Source organism: Mirounga leonina, unplaced genomic scaffold (genome assembly GCF_011800145.1).
Source record: "Mirounga leonina isolate KUSES-001 unplaced genomic scaffold, KU_Mleo_1.0 Mir_176, whole genome shotgun sequence".
Classification (NCBI taxonomy): domain Eukaryota; kingdom Metazoa; phylum Chordata; class Mammalia; order Carnivora; family Phocidae; genus Mirounga; species Mirounga leonina.
This window is the reverse complement of record NW_023270454.1, coordinates 8,646,960-8,662,624: the sequence shown is the minus strand read 5'-3', so window position 1 is coordinate 8,662,624 and position 15,665 is coordinate 8,646,960. Positions and strand designations below refer to the sequence as shown.

At 44.0% G+C, this 15,665-nt stretch overlaps 1 long non-coding RNA gene across 1 annotated transcript in view; it reads left to right on the top strand.

The window, feature by feature from the left end:
* The window catches only part of LOC118022126, a 66,946-nt gene that overhangs the window by 6,307 nt on the left and 44,974 nt on the right, over nt 1–15,665 (top strand). Inside the window, exon 2 of the long non-coding RNA XR_004682380.1 lies at nt 2,946–3,079. This is a non-coding gene — a long non-coding RNA (uncharacterized LOC118022126). The remainder of the gene's footprint in view (nt 1–2,945; nt 3,080–15,665) is intronic.

The following is a 15,665-nucleotide window of genomic DNA, read 5'->3' as shown; positions in this document are numbered from 1 at the left end:
CGCTTCTTCATCTGTGAAATGGGGATAAGAAGAATCATTTCACAGGATGTGTGTGGAAACTAAGATAGGAAACCTGCAGAGCACCTAGCATAGTTCTTGCTACATAAAAGTACTCAATAACTATTTTCCTTACTTTTGGTTTCTGGGTTCAGAGCAGCACTCGGTGCCTGGGCTCTGGAAGCACAGTTCATTCCTCCTTCCTCTGGTCCAAATGACAGCAACAGGTAGTGTAATGCAGGTATCAGGTCAAGTTGGTGATGGAAGAGGTTATGGGTGAGCTATAGTGGTTCTATGGTTCTGCTGTCTCCCACATGAGACACTCAACTGGATTTAGCGTCTGCCCCTGCCACTGATAAGCTATGCATGAGAACCTAGATCCACCTATAGTTCAATATTTCCATCTGAGAAACAGTACAAAGATCATTAAAATTTATATTATCTGGTATTTTGGAAGCCTTCCCAATTGTTAAATTCAGTGAACTTTCCTTAATCTGTATTTATGTCTACATTTGCTGCAAGAACGAGAATGTGTGTGTGTGTGTGTGTGTGTGTGCAGGTGTATCTCAGACTGGGAATGGAGAAAAGGGTGTTGGGAATGGATGGGGAGGTGATCCTATTCTAAATGGAACAATGATCATGGTCAGTAAGGATTTTGGTCAGCTCAGGTCCTTGTATTTGTAGAGAGAAGGCAGATTCCCAAGCTTGAGAGAGTGGGGTTAGGGGTTTGGAAAGAAGAGTGTGTTGGCAGAGGAAGACAGAGGCAATAGCAGCTTAATGAAGAGCATTAGGTTATTCACCCTATTGCCTCATGGCTCCTCAGATCTGTATTTTCAGCCTTGACCTCTTCCCAGAACTCTAGAATGACACCTGAATGGATTCCCAGGCATCTCAAGTGAACCTGCTCAGAATCGAACTCTTGATTCTACCCTTCCCCAATCCAAGTCTGCTCCTCTTTCAGGCAGCCCTATCTCAGAAAAAGACAGCACGATCCACTCAGTTGCTTATGCCAAAGATCTAGAAATTTTCCAGATCTTTTTCTTTCATCTTCCTTATTGCTTGTAGAATCTATGTCCACAAGGCATCCAATCCATTCTCTTCTCTCTATCCCTACAGGTACAGCTCCACTAGCTACCCAAGTCCAGGCCACCTTTAGTCTTTGTTTTACCATTGCAGTATCAGCCAGCTGGTCTCCCTGATTCCAGTCTTGTCCCCTCTTCACAAACCCAACAGAGTGACCTTTTAAAAAATATATACCAGATCCAATTATCCCTCCACTTAAAGCTTTCCAGTGATTGCACACTGCACTTAGGAAAAATTCCAAATTCCTTCCCCTGAGTCACAAAGTCCTCAGTGACCTGGCTCGGGGCTGTCTTTCTAAGATCTCATACCCACTCTCTGTTTGCTCACTGTGCCCTGGACAAATTCGCCTTGTTTCTGTTCCTCCAGTATGCCAATCTTGGTCCTGCCTTAGGGCCTCTGCACTAGCTGGACCTCTGCCTTGAATGCATTTCCCTCATAGCTTTGCATGGAGGGCTTCTTCAGAACTCAGTTTAATGTCACCATCTCGGATGACCCATAGAAGAAGCCACCCATTCACTATTATGTCACCTTATTTTCATTCTGTGTGTGCCCTTATTCTTGTTGATAATTTTCTTTTTTATTTCTTTAGTTATCGTCTGTCTCACTCTACTAGAAGGGAAGCTCTAGGAGACGGCAATCTACCTTATTTACTGTACCTTAGGGTTCAGACCCTGGTCTGGCACATGGTAGGCACTCAACAAATATTTGTTGATTGAATTGAATCAAAGGAATGAACTCCAAACCACCAAAAGTGAACTAAAGAGCCTTGTCTTGAGGGAGTGTTCATTTTAACTGAATCCCAAGACTGTCTCACAAAATGTTGCCAAAGTTCAGAAACTCACCAGGTCAACCAGGCAGCAGGACAGGAATGAGAAGAGAGTGGGCAAGTGCAAAAGAATCTTCTTCTAAAGGATCTCAGTTGGCTGGACATCCAAAGGCATCTCTACCAGGAGACCTCTGGAAATGTAATTCTCCATGTGTTTCTGTAATGGGACCAACTCAAATATCTGTTTAAAACAGTTAAATTGGGGGCACCTGGGTGGCTAAGGCGGTTAAGCATCCGACTCTTGATTTCAGCTCAGGTCATGATCTCGGGGATGTGAGACTGAGCACCGCATCAAGCTCTGTGCTTGGGGTGGAGCCTACTTAAGATTTTCTCTTTCTCTCTCTCTCTCCCTCTGTCCCTCCCCCCCCCCCAAAAAGACAGTTCAATTGTATTCCAAATGCTCTCTGCTATATAAATGTTGCGGTCTCTCTTGAATGAGATAATTCCAAATGGGAGTGGCTCTCTCAAGCCAGGGTTTAGCAGGTGTTAAGAAAGATCAATTATCTAAAGCAAATCTGAACTTTTCCTATTTTCACTACATGCCATGTACTTTCATACCTTTGCCTATATTTAGGCTCTTTCTCGCCCCACCTCCACTCTCCACCTACTGAAATCCTGTTTCTTCATTTTTAAGGCACAACTATAATGCTACAGCTTCTGAGAAACTCTTTGATAAGCCAATGCTTTCCCAGATTCCATTACCCTTTTTTAGATAAATCCATTATATTACTTCTTTTATTTGCCTTATATTATAATTACTTTTATATACCTAGAGTTACCCTATAAGATTATAAGTTCCTTGAGGGAAGAATCATGTCATTCTTTTTTTATCTCCTCTGAGCAACTATCACAGTTATTTATACAGAGGAGGTGTTCAGTAAATGTTAGTAAAATGAATAAAGGAATAAGAGAGAAAAGTGTTACTCCTACTCAGGTGGTGGCCAACCACCAATTTAGGACTGAGAACAACAGACAGGGGCGGGGATCTTAAACTTCTGACAGCATTTACACACATTCACGCTACCTTCTTTCCTCTTAGCACTGGGAATCTGAAAAGGCAAACCAAAGCCTTGCTATGATTCGCTCAATTAACCCAGACAAGAGGAACAGACCTCCCCCAACGGTATCCAAGGCACATGATGTCCAGTCATCCTGAAAGCTGAAAATTAACTGGTAAGATGGGATCTGTCTATCTATATATGAAAATTTTAGGTTAATGAAGAACATGTCTAACTTTACTTTGGTACTTGCTTACAAAGTTGTTCTAGGATGTGATCTCTAAAATAATTAAGTTAAAAAAAAATGGGGCGCCTGGGTGGCTCAGATGGTTAAGCGTCTGCCTTTGGCTCAGGTCATGATCTCAGAGTCCTGGGATCGAGTCCCGCATCGGACTCCCTGCTCCTTGGGAGCCTGCTTCTCCCTCTGCCTCTCTCTCTCTCTCTGTATCTCATAAATAAATAAATAAAATCTTTAAAAAAATAAAATAAAATAATTAAGTTAAACTGTTTTAATAAACATACATTTTAGATAAATAAGACTGGAAAATTCATGTTGGGGACATTAAATTTTGATCTACAATAAGGCGTCACCATCAGCACCACAGGATGGCCACATAACAAGATTTCAGGGGGTAGTTATTTTTGTTTTTGTCTTCGGGGAAATGAATTTAGTCATTTTAACAGGGAAATGACATGGTTCCAAATGATTTTATCTTCTTATAAAAGCTTTGTCTTCTCCATTTTTTTCTTTTGTGATCAGCAAGAGAATATTCAATACTCCTCAGAATCATCCAAAAATAGCCACAGTGTCCTCTCTACCACCTTCACTTGCCTTGACCTCAACATTCCACAGCCAAATCTTCATTTCATGTGCTGGACCCCTGTCTCCTGCTTCTGTTTTCTTTCTTTCTCTGTTTCTTTTCTTTTATAGTCTCCCGTTGGTTTACTCCTTCTGTCCCTCACTATTTCCCGTCCTCTGATAATTTACTAAGTCTTCTACAAAACCACAGATAAGAATCTCTATGGAGAATTCTTATCTCTCCAAGGCACTTTGGATTAAAGTAACCAGGGGTTCATTACCTACTAAAGCTAAACATGCCTATACACTCTGACTCAGTAATTCCACTCCTGGGTATATATAGTAGAGAAATGAGTGTTTATGTCCACCAAACACATGTACAAGAATGTTCACGGCAGCTTTATTCATAATGACCCAAAGCTAGAAACAACCAAATGTCCATCAGCAGCAGAATGGATAAAGTATGAATATGTTCACAGAATGGAATGATACACACCAATGAAAAAGAATGAATTACCACTATATACAACACCATACATGGGTGAATCTCAAAGACAATGATGAGAAAAAGAAGCCCAAACACACAGATGTCTTCCCCACCCCGCCCCCCCACATATGTGTAAATCAAACAGGCAAAGCCAATTTGTAGGGATAGACACTGGCAAAGTGGTTACCTCTGGGGAGCTCCTGACTGGGAGGGGGCATAGGGATCCAGCGGAGTCCAGAAACATCATGTATCTTAATCTAGTTTGTGGTGGTTACATGGTACTAATACACATGTAAAAAGCTGTCATGTTTAGTGCACTTTACATAAGTTACACATTAGTTAAAAAGAAAATACAGGGCGCCTGGGTGGCTCAGTTGGTTAAGCGACTGCCTTCGGCTCAGGTCATGATCCTGGAGTCCCGGGATCAAGTCCCGCATCGGGCTCCCTGCTTGGCAGGGAGTCTGCTTCTCCCTCTGGCCTTCCTCCCTTTCATGTGCTCTCTCTCTCATTCTCTCTGTCAAATAAATAAGTAAAATCTTAAAAAAAAAAAAAAAAAGAAAATACATTAAGATTTTCAAAAAAGATTTTATTTACTTATTTGAGAGAGAGAGAGAGCACAAGTGGGGGGTGGGGGGCAGAGAGTGAAGCAGGCTCCCTGCTGAGCAGGGAGCCCGATGTGGGGCCTGATCCCAGGACCCTGGGATCATGACCTGAGCTGAAGGCAGATGCTTAACCGACTGAGCCACCCAGGGGCCCCAAAAATTCATTCAGATTTTTAAAAAATAAAGTAACCTATGTATTACCACAACTTCCAAAACAGAAAACAAGCTGTACTCTATCCCTCACCCCCACATTCTAATTTCGCGTCCTCCTTTTGTATTTGTGCTAGGATGGCGTACGATGGTGCTGTTAGCATATGACGTGGGGAAAATGTGCAAAGGAAGCAGACAGTGTGACAGATGGGAGCACACTCACCTTGTGAGAGGAATAGATCTGGACCTTCCTTTTGCACTTTCTTCAGCTGTGGATATAGAAGATGAGCATGTGCCCTGAGAAAGATGGTGGAAGAGGCAGTTTCTCTATGATTACTTTCCCCCTTGCTTTTCCTCTGATTTCACCCTCACACTCTACCTCATAGTCAAGGAAAACTCTCTCTCTTTTTATTTATTTATTTATTTGAGAGAGAGAGAAACAGAGAGTGCATGAGCTGGGGGAGGGACAGAGGAAGAAAGAATCTCCAGCTGACTCCAGGCTGAGCATCATGTGAGCTCCACGCTGGACTCAATCTCACACCCTGAGATCCTGACCTGAGCTGAAAATCAAGAGTTGGATGCTTAAGCAACTGAGACACCCAGGCGCCCCAAGAAAAACTCTCTCTCAAAGCACCAACACCCATGCTCTACTTTCCACCCATTGAATCCACCATGGCCTGTGGTACAGTACCCAGCATGCCTCTCTTCCCTCCTCCTTCCCCTTCATCTCTTACCCTCTTCCTCACAGCGTTCTCCCTGCCTTCCTCCCACTATATCCCTCTTTATCTTCCTACTTCTTTTTCTTTCTTTCTTTCTTTCTTTCTTTCTTTCTTTCTTTCTTTCTTTCTTTCTTTCTTTCTTTCTTTCTTTCTTTGACAGAGAGAGACACAGCGAGAGAGGGAACACGAGCAGGGGGAGTGGGAGAGGGAGAAGCAGGCTTCCCCGCAGAGCAGGGAGCCTGATGTGGGGCTCAATCCCAGGACCCTGGGATCATGACCTGAGCTGAAGGCAGACGCTTAACGACTGAGCCACCCAGGCGCCCCTTCCCACTTCTTTTTCTATCCCCACCCCTCTGTGATTCCCTCTCTCTTTCCAATCTTCTCATTCATTTCTTTCTTCCACAATGTGGAAGAAAAATCTAACGATTTTCTACAGCATTCTGAATTAATTAATTTAAAAGAAGGAATTTGGGAAAATCTAGATTTTCCTGTTCATTTAGACTCATCTACATTAGTACATGGACATTTGATTTTTTTTTTTTAAAGATTTTATTTACATATTTGACAGAGAGACAGAGAAAGAGCACAAGTAGGCAGAGCGGCAGGCAGAGAGAGAGGGAGAAGCAGGCTGTCCCCTGAGCAGGGAGCCGGATGTGGGGCTCGATTCCAGGACGCTGGGATCATGACCCGAGCCGAAGGCAGCGGCTTAACCGACTGAGCCACCCAGGCGCCCCTGGACATTTGATATTTAAACTGAATAGCTGTCACTCTAAAGTTAGAAAAATGAAGCCTTTTGGGGTTGTGGTATGGTGAGCTTGCTGTTTTCTCCTTAGGAAAACAATTTCCAGCAACACTATTAAGTACTAAAAAGATTTACTGCAAGTGAAAGTCACATAAAATTTCTAAATGACCTCAATTTATATTCACAATAACTTACAAAATGCCTAGTGGTAGAAAAGCCGTTATGGGAAATTTGTTTCATTTCTACTTTATGGCCCACAGGGAGAGGAGTGGGAGGGGGTGTAAGGGGGGCGGTGAGGGGCTTCCCTGGGGGGAGGCCAGACTACAGAAATGAAAAGGATGTGCATGGAGACTAGGCAGGTGAGAGACAGATGGAGCCAAGGCTGGACTGCAGTTGCCTCAGGACCCTAACGATTTACTTGGCCTTCAAACCCCGCAGTCTTTAACTACCTGTTCAATACTGGGAAGGAGGGCGAAGGGCTGCCAGGTGTGGAGGGGTCCGGAGGCCGGGAGAGGGAAGGGCGCCCTCTGGCGGCAGCTGCTCAGCTTTTGCCTCTGCTGTCCCGAAGAATTCAGCTCTATCTTTAACCCAGCACACCAACCCAGCAAACTTGAACCTGCGTCAGTCCGACCCTCCCCCACACTCCAGAAGGCCCTCTGGCACCCAGGGGTTAACTCCACCCACCTTAGCAGCCCACCAACTATTTGCTACAGCTGTTCACTCTGCTTTCCCCCAAGAGAAGTACTGGAAATAAAACATTCTCCACCTCTCTACATTTCCAGTAGGTGTCAGCACTCTGTAGAGGATGATGTCCGGGCAACTACAATTGGCCCCATCTTTGATTCAGCTCTGCAGATAGCTACTGTGGGACCCTTTAGAATGTTCACAGGAGGAAGAAAAAGAAAAAAAAAAAAAAGAATGTCCACAGTAGGAATATGGAAGAACCATGCCATTTAACCTGATTCTCAGTTCCCAAATGTTCAAAACTAGGAATAATAATACTTACCCCCAGGGGTGTTTTGCGAGCTCAATGAGATACAGTGCCAGGTGCTCAATAAATGTTAGTTCCTTCCCACTCCCATCCCACTCCACTCCATCCCATGTCCCTTAAAAAAGATGAGTTGGTAAGTTTATTTCCTTCAGACTACTTGGCCTGCAATCAAGATACACTGCCCCCAACTCCAGAATCCTTGGCCTGCAGTCAAGATATACTGCCCCCAGGTAGGCAGGACCAGCCTGTTTCTGGCATGGTGGCCTCTCCTATTCTACTGGGTTTGGGACAGTTTGCTGCAGCTGCTTTGACTTAGGAGCGTTTTAATATGGCCTAAAATGCCATCATAGTTTTTCTACCTTAAGAAACACCAATAACGTGAGAAGTTATCCTCCTTTGTTCCCTGGGACTCCCCTTGATGACTTCCATCTCCTGTCCCCAGATGGATGTCAGCCCTGCACATTACTTAGTAAGAAAGCAAACAGACAAGCAAACAACAGTTTTACAGCTGGACACTGCTGACGGATGTGACCAAGTCCCAAAATCCAACAGCAACATCAGATCAGTTGCAAAAATAGGTAGTGACCAAAGTGTTCTGCTTTATTGCGGTCATATTCAGAAGCTGGCAAAGTAGTCAACCGCTTCAGAAAATGCGAATCCTGTTAGGGTGTATTTTAAAATTACCTTACAAACTGCCTTCAAGAAAAATGGGTCATGCTCAGAGGCAGGTCCTTCTCTTCTGCTGAGCTCTTTGATGGTTATGGCTAAGCAAAGGGGGGCCTGGAGCTAAGATCATCCTTTAGAGCCAGAAAGCATCTTACAGACTTTTTTTTTTTTTAAACCATAGCTCTTATTATTTACACAGTATGATCAAAACACATTTCACAAAACAATACTTATTCTTCCTATGCACACGCTCATCTTTTCTATTTTATTTAAAAGAAAATCTCTGTGACTCTCCAAACTGATTCTACTACCCACTAATGGATTATGACACAGATTGAAAAACAGTGGGTGAGGATGCTGAATTACCCTGTAAATTAGAGAAAAATAAATGTGTAGTTCCCAAGGATAACTGGGAAAAGGCATGTGAGAAAGAGAGACAGGAAAAGGAAGAAAGAGAAGAGTTATAAGGTGGGGTAAAGACAGAGCAATAAGGGGGGTAAGATAACAAAGAGCCAGCAACCAGGCTGATGGACTTTTAAAAACAGAAATTTCTTTTTTTTTCCCCTCTCCAGACTTAGTGATATAATTAAGGTGTCCACTGTGATGATTTGATATGTGTATATGTTGTGAAATGGTTACCACCGTGAGGTTTGTTAACAGACCCTTTACCTCATATGGTTACCTTTTGTGTGTGTTTGTGGTTAGAACTTTTAAGATCTACTCTCTTAGCAACTTTCAAAGACCCAATACACTACTCTTACTTGTAGTCACCATGCTGTCCATTACTCATCTTATCACTGGCAGTTGGTACCCTTTGACTACCTTCACCCATCTTCCTCCCTTCTCCCCGGCCCCTGGCAACCATCAATCTCTCTAACAACAGACATTTCTGATACCCGTTTTGAAACGGTTTGCCTTGAAGCATTGCGACCCGCCTCTTGAACATTCAGTTAGGTCTATTCCTCACACAAATGCCTCCTGGAAGTAGATTTTGGGTGGAAACGGAGGAAAGGCTGAATCTCATTTCTGGGTGGGTACAGTGCTCTTCTTACAGGCTGAGCATGAGACCCACATGCTACACCAGTGGTGGGGGCAGGGGCAGGGAATAACAGAAATGAGGGCAAACTTCTCGACTCCTCCGTGGGGGCAGTCAAGCCAATCTTTCTTGGATCTTAAGGGCAAGGTTATGCAGGATTTTTAGACTGAACATCCCAAGGCCCAAGTTCTCAGGAGCAGTTTCATACCTCAGATAGAATCTCTGTCAGAGAAGATGTATGGGAATGGCAGAGGAAAAAGGCATGTGAGGAGGCCCCTTCCATGAGAGGCCAGGAGAGGAGAAGGAAAGAGGAGCGGTCAGGAGACACAGGGGCTCTTACCTTGTAAGAGCACCCTAACGACTGAGGGGTTGAAGCTGAGATTGGATGAAAATGCAGGACGGGTGAAGAGCAGGTAGAATAGAGGGTGTAGGAGAGAGGCAGGGAAGACATGGAGGTTAAGAGAAAGTAAGGGATGCATGTGACTTAGGGTGGGCGAAAAGGGAGAGTTGGGGGGCAGAGAATTGCAGGGACACGTGATAATACTGGGAAAACCGATCTATGCCATAAAAACTGTCCTTAGACAAAAAAGAGGCAGACAGCTTGGGCTACCTCCCAATCGCTGAATGTCACGGTAACATTTTGCCAATCGCTAACCGTAAGGTGGGGGACATGCCTCGCCAGAGACCATGCCCTACGCGCAGGCGCAGCTTCCCCCTTCTCTCCCCGCCGCTGCGGAACACGGCGATCATGCAACTCACAGCGATGGGTTGTGCGGCAGATTATCAGGTACGCATAGACGTCACCCAAGGGCCTTTCTCAGATCTCACATCGTTGGCTCTGTGAGCTGCGGATCATTTTTGACGGGGCAGATAATCCCTTCATCAAAGGGTAGCTGTGAGGAGTACGTAAATTGCTGTTACTCTGTGTGCCCCTAAGTGCCTGCAAAATGTGGAAGCAAATCTCTTAAATGTTGAACCGATGGTCTATAAACTACACCTCAAATGAATTTGTGAACTGGGAATTTGTGGAGCTTTTGGAATATATTTCTCTTGAACTGCTGATTATAATCCTTGTGCTAAAGCAAAATACGGGTATTTATTTCATGCAATACTGAAATATTAATGTTTCAGTGTTTGGAGAGGCGGTATGACATACTGTTTCAGAGCATAGATTTTGGAGCCAGAGTGCATGGTTCAAATCCTAGCCCCGCCAATACTGGCTGTGTAACCTTGGGAAATTGACTTAATCTTCCTCTACTTTCCCCATCTGTGAAATGGAGACAATAATAGAATTGTGAGGATTAAATGAGTCAATACATGCAAAGCATTTAGAACTGTGCTTAGCATATATTACATATTCAGAGTTTTCTTTTAAGTTTAGAATTTACGAAATTAAATACCAGCGGAACAAACTTGAATACATTTCAAGTTAAAAATTTTTAAAGACATAAAACTGTCAAGTAGAATCCGTATATTTATAAATGGTGTTTGATTATATTAAAATGATAAAAATGAAAATAATCATGAAAAATTGAACACGAAATACAATTTTAGCTCTTAAAAAAAGTGAAAAGTCAGGAGCGCCTGGGTGGCTCAGGTGGTTAATTATCTGACTCTTGGTTTCAGCTCAGGTCATGATCTCAGGGTTATGAGATAGAGCCCCGTGTGGGGCTCACACGCTGGGCTTACACGCTGGGCATGGAGTCTGCTTAAGATTCTCTCTCTCCCTCTCCCTCTGTCCCTGCCCCCAAATAAATAAATAAATAAAATCTTTTTTTTAAAAGTTAAAAATCAAAAAACAAAATGCTCCAATAGTACCATTGTTTGCCTATGAGTATATTTTGTGCAAATTTTCCCCGTAGCTGGGAAAGCATTTTTTAACTCAAACCCCAGTTGGGGGAAGAGTGAGAAAATACTAGTCATAAACTATTTTCAAATATTTTCCTTTGAATCCATCTTCAAAGGATACATATTTTTTGTTACCCTTTATGACTTTGAAAAAATCTTTTTAGGACCGCTTCACCCTTCCCCCCCTCCCCCAGGGACAGCATTTATTTCATTGTTAAAATTTTTGTCTGGATTTCTTTAACCTTTTTTGCTCTTGTCACATAAGGCTGGAGATTCTAACACAGAGTCATCTGTATCAGTTTCCAAACTGTCATGTTCATGTTCCGCTTGTTCAAAAGTCTTTGAAGATAAAGACTCATTCTTGCAAGAGATTCTTTGTCAATTATTTTTCTTTCTTTTCTTGAACACTATACAGGCATAAAGGCACACTTCCCAGATGAGTACACATTTACTCCATTTGAAAATTAATGTGGTGTCTAATTTTCTGAATACATCTCAGGATATAAATGTTTCCAATTTTATTTTTTATTTCTTTCAAAGATTTATTTATTTACTATAGAGAGAGCGCGTGAGCAGGGGGAGGGGCAGAAGAGAGCGAGAGAGAGAGAATCCTCAAGCAGACTCCCCACTGAGCACGGAGCCCATCGTGGGGCTCGATCCCTCAACCATGAGACCATGACCTGAGCTGAAATCACGAGTCAGACGCTCAACTGACTGAACCACCCAGGCGCCCCATTCAATTTAAAAAATACCGTGATGGCAGCATCATGCAAACAAAGATACTGGAATATTAATATATCAAGACATTGAAACACCAAAAAGTGAGATAGCAATCAGTGTACTTGAATGTCAAAGAGCTGTTCTAATTGTTGAGGCAAATCAAGGAGAATCTCATATTGCTCACATGTCAGACCCTTCCTCGATTCCTCTGCCTTTTCCCTCTGTCACCTGTCCTGACAGCCCAGCAAGCTGCTAGAAACAATTCCTGCTCGTGGACTAAAATCCCATCAGGTTTCTTGCCCTTTGGCTTCCCCTCCTGCTCCTCCATGTAATATGCAACCTAAAAATGTGACAGTAGGGGGAGCAAGCATGCTCCAGATGGCTAACTAGACCAAGGTCAGGAAGCTGTGTTCTCCCTCAGAGCTGTGGGTTCACAGGGGCAAAACCAACGGTCACAGAGAAGCTAAAAAGTAGCCAACAACTACCCCTCATGAAATAATTCTTCTTCTTCTTCTTCTTCTTGGAGAAAAATAGAAAATGTCCAACTCGGTGACTTTTAAAATTAGGGACCCTAAGCCTTTAGTTACTGAACACTTCAACACATGACAATTATTAGTGTTCAAGTTTGTATTATGGGCAGATTTCAGAAGGAACAAGAGAGACAGCCTGGGGCAGGAAGCCAGAGATAGGAGAAAGAGAGAAATCATGAGAGAAGAGGGACAGGGAGACAGGGGCTGAGGGAAGGGGGTGAAAACAGTACAACAGTCAGAATCCTAACGAGGCAGAGGGAGCTCAGAGAGGAAGAAAGGGAGAGAAAGTCTAGGATAATGGTTCTTAACTTTTTCTCATTATTGTCCACTCTGAGGATATAAGAAATGATAGGCCTTTTCCCATAAAATACACATATGTTTATATATTCCAGGGCCCCACGAGCCAGAGGTTAAGAACTCCTGGTCTAAACAGGGCTTCAGAGAAGGGAGAGCCAAGAGCAAGATGCAGAGGCAGGAAGACGGAGAGGCGGATGCGGAAAAGGGTGGGCCCTGGATTCGGCCTCCTCTCTCACCAGCGCTGGCCTTATCTTTGAAGCTGGGCCTTCCTCAGTGCTGTCGGATTTCCCCATCCCTTCTCTCTCCCTTCTTAAGACGGAGGGAGCACTGTGGTCCTAGAACTTATTGACACGGGTGGGGTGGGAGGGATGGGGTGACTGGGTGATAGACACTGGGGAGGGTATGTGCTCTGGTAAGCGCTGTGAATTGTGCAAGACTGTTGAATCTCAGATCTGTACCTCTGAAACAAATAATGCAATATATGTTAAGAAAAAAAAAAAGAAGAAGAAGAAGGTAGCGGGAGGGGAAGAATGAAGCGGGGGAAATCGGAGGGGGAGACGAACCATGAGAGACGATGGACTCCGAAAAACAAACTGAGGGTTCTAGAGGGGAGGGGAGTGGGAGGATGGGTTAGCCTGGTGATGGGTATTAAAGAGGGCACATTCTGCATGGAGCACTGGGTGTTATGCACAAACAATGAATCATGGAACACTTCATCTAAAACTAATGATGTAATGTATGGGGATTAACATAAGAATAAAAAAGAAAAAAGAAAAAAAAAAAGAACTTATTGACGCGAACCGTTCTAGAGTACCATCAAAAAGGAGGCCACACTCCTGAGCAGCGTTATCTCTCTTATGTGCACAATGAAGGGATTCACGCAGACGAAAATGGACATTTTTAAATCACCACAGGTCAGCTCAGAAGTTGTGCCCGGGGTGGGTCAGTAGGAGTCCCAGGTGTCACAGAGAGACAGCAGGACCAAATGCTGCCCAGAAAGACAAGCTAAGGCTTCTTTGCCTTCCAGCACCTGTGGGCTACAGACACGGAGGCAGGAATGAAGGAAAACTCCCTTTTGGGGGGAGGGAGGAACGTCCCTTTATGCACTTCTGCATAGTACGGTCTTACGGTTAAAGAAGGGGGCTATGTATCTTGAAAGCATCAACTTAAAGTATAATAAATCTGACCTTTGCCCTAGGCCTCTTCCCTTTCCTTGGAGAGTCGGCTGGGGATGGCCCAGGAAAGCAATTGGAAATTGAACCCCGGAAATTCCATCTTGTCTTACAACTTAGCTTTTAACTCCATTATATACACCTGGCTCTAGAGTTCTTACCAACAGATGAAGAGCTAGGAGGAAAAGGTACTGTAGGGGGTTTGAAGTAGGGATAATGTAAGAAATGAAGTTTCTGGATTAGGCCACCCCCTTTACAAGAATAGGGACTCCTGATATAATATTCTTAACCTCGTGTTGTTTTCTTAGGGGTTATATTTCCTAAGCATCTGGGGACTTGGGGGGCAGGAATTACTCAAAAGAACAGAGGCTTTGTTTTGGATGATTTGGAGCAGACAATATCCCCATTCAAGGGATCAAGGTGGACTGGGCGGGGGTAATGGATTGAGGAAGAAAGGAACAGATCAAGTGTGAAAATCCTGTGCCAAAGAACCTCCACAAGCTTCCTTCCAGCCAATCTGACCCTTTTCAAAGAGAAGTGTGAACTAGATTGTTGCTTTGATGATTTTCTCCACTTTTCCCCACTGAGGTGAACAAGGAAGTCCTATGGCACCCATTCATTTGCAATCCTGCAAGAGAAGGCTCCAGGCCAAAAGTGAATAACTAGCTCCTCCCTTCTAGTCAGTCAACAAGCGATGCTCGTTAGGAAAGCTGGCTCAAAACTGCCCTGTCACCTCGCTACAGCTGTGCTTCACCCACCAGCTTGCAGGTGTCGGAAAACTTCCCGCAGGCCCCCCCACCCCCACCCCATGGCACAGGCAAGCTGCTGCAGACCAAGGGATACTGGAGCAAAGGGGAAGGGGAAAAAAGTCTTCTAAAGAAGTATTCAAAACCACTCCTCATCCCCCGCTTATTTTCCATCTGTGATTCGGAGGGTTTACTCGTTGCCTAGGGGATTCAAGAATAAGAAGAGGGCTATTTTTCCAAGTGTGGCTCCTGGGCCATAGGCATCAGGATCATGTGTGCTTTTAAATTCAGATTCTTGGGGGGTGCCTGGGGGGCTTAATCCGTTAAGTGGTGGACTCATGGTTTTGGCTCAGATCCTGATCCTCAGGGTCGTGGGATCTAGCCTGGCGTGGGGCTCCACGTTCAGCGCGGAGTCGACTTGGGATTCTCCCTCTCCTCTGCGCCCCCCCACCCCGCCCGGCCTGCTTGTGCTCTTGTGCACACACATGCTCTCTCTCTCAATAATCTTTTTTTTTTTTTTAAAGAAGATAATTTCAATGCGGAGAAAGGGGAACCCTCCTACACTGTTGGTGGGAATGCAAGCTGGTGCAGCCACTCTGGAAAACAGTATGGAGGTTCCTCAAAAAGTTAAAAATAGAGCTACCATATGATCCAGCAATTGCACTACTGGGTATTTACCCCAAAGATACAAAAGTAGGGATCCGAAAGGGTACGTGCACCCCGATGTTTATAGCAGCAATGTCCACAATAGCCAAACTGTGAAAAGAGCCAAGATGTCCATCGACAGATGAATGGATAAAGAAGAAGTGGTATATATATACAATGGAATATTATGCAGCCATCAAAAGGAATGAGATCTTGCCATTTGCAATGACATGGATGGAACTGGAGGGTATTATGTTGAGCGAAATAAGTCAAACAGAGAAAGACATGTATCATATGACCTCACTGATATGAGGAATTCTTAATCTCAGGAAACAAACTGAGGGTTGCTGGAGTGGGGGGTGGGGTGGGAGGGATGGCGTGACTGGGTGATAGACACTGGGGAGGCTATGTGCTCTGGTAAGCGCTGTGAATTGTGCAAGACTGTTGAATCTCAGATCTGTACCTCTGAAACAAATAATGCAATATATGTTAAGAAAAAAAAAAAAGAAGAAGAAGAAGGTAGCAGGAGGGGAAGAATGAAGGGGGGGAAATCGGAGGGGTAGACGAACCATGAGAGACGATGAACTCTGAAAAACAAACTGAAGGTTCTA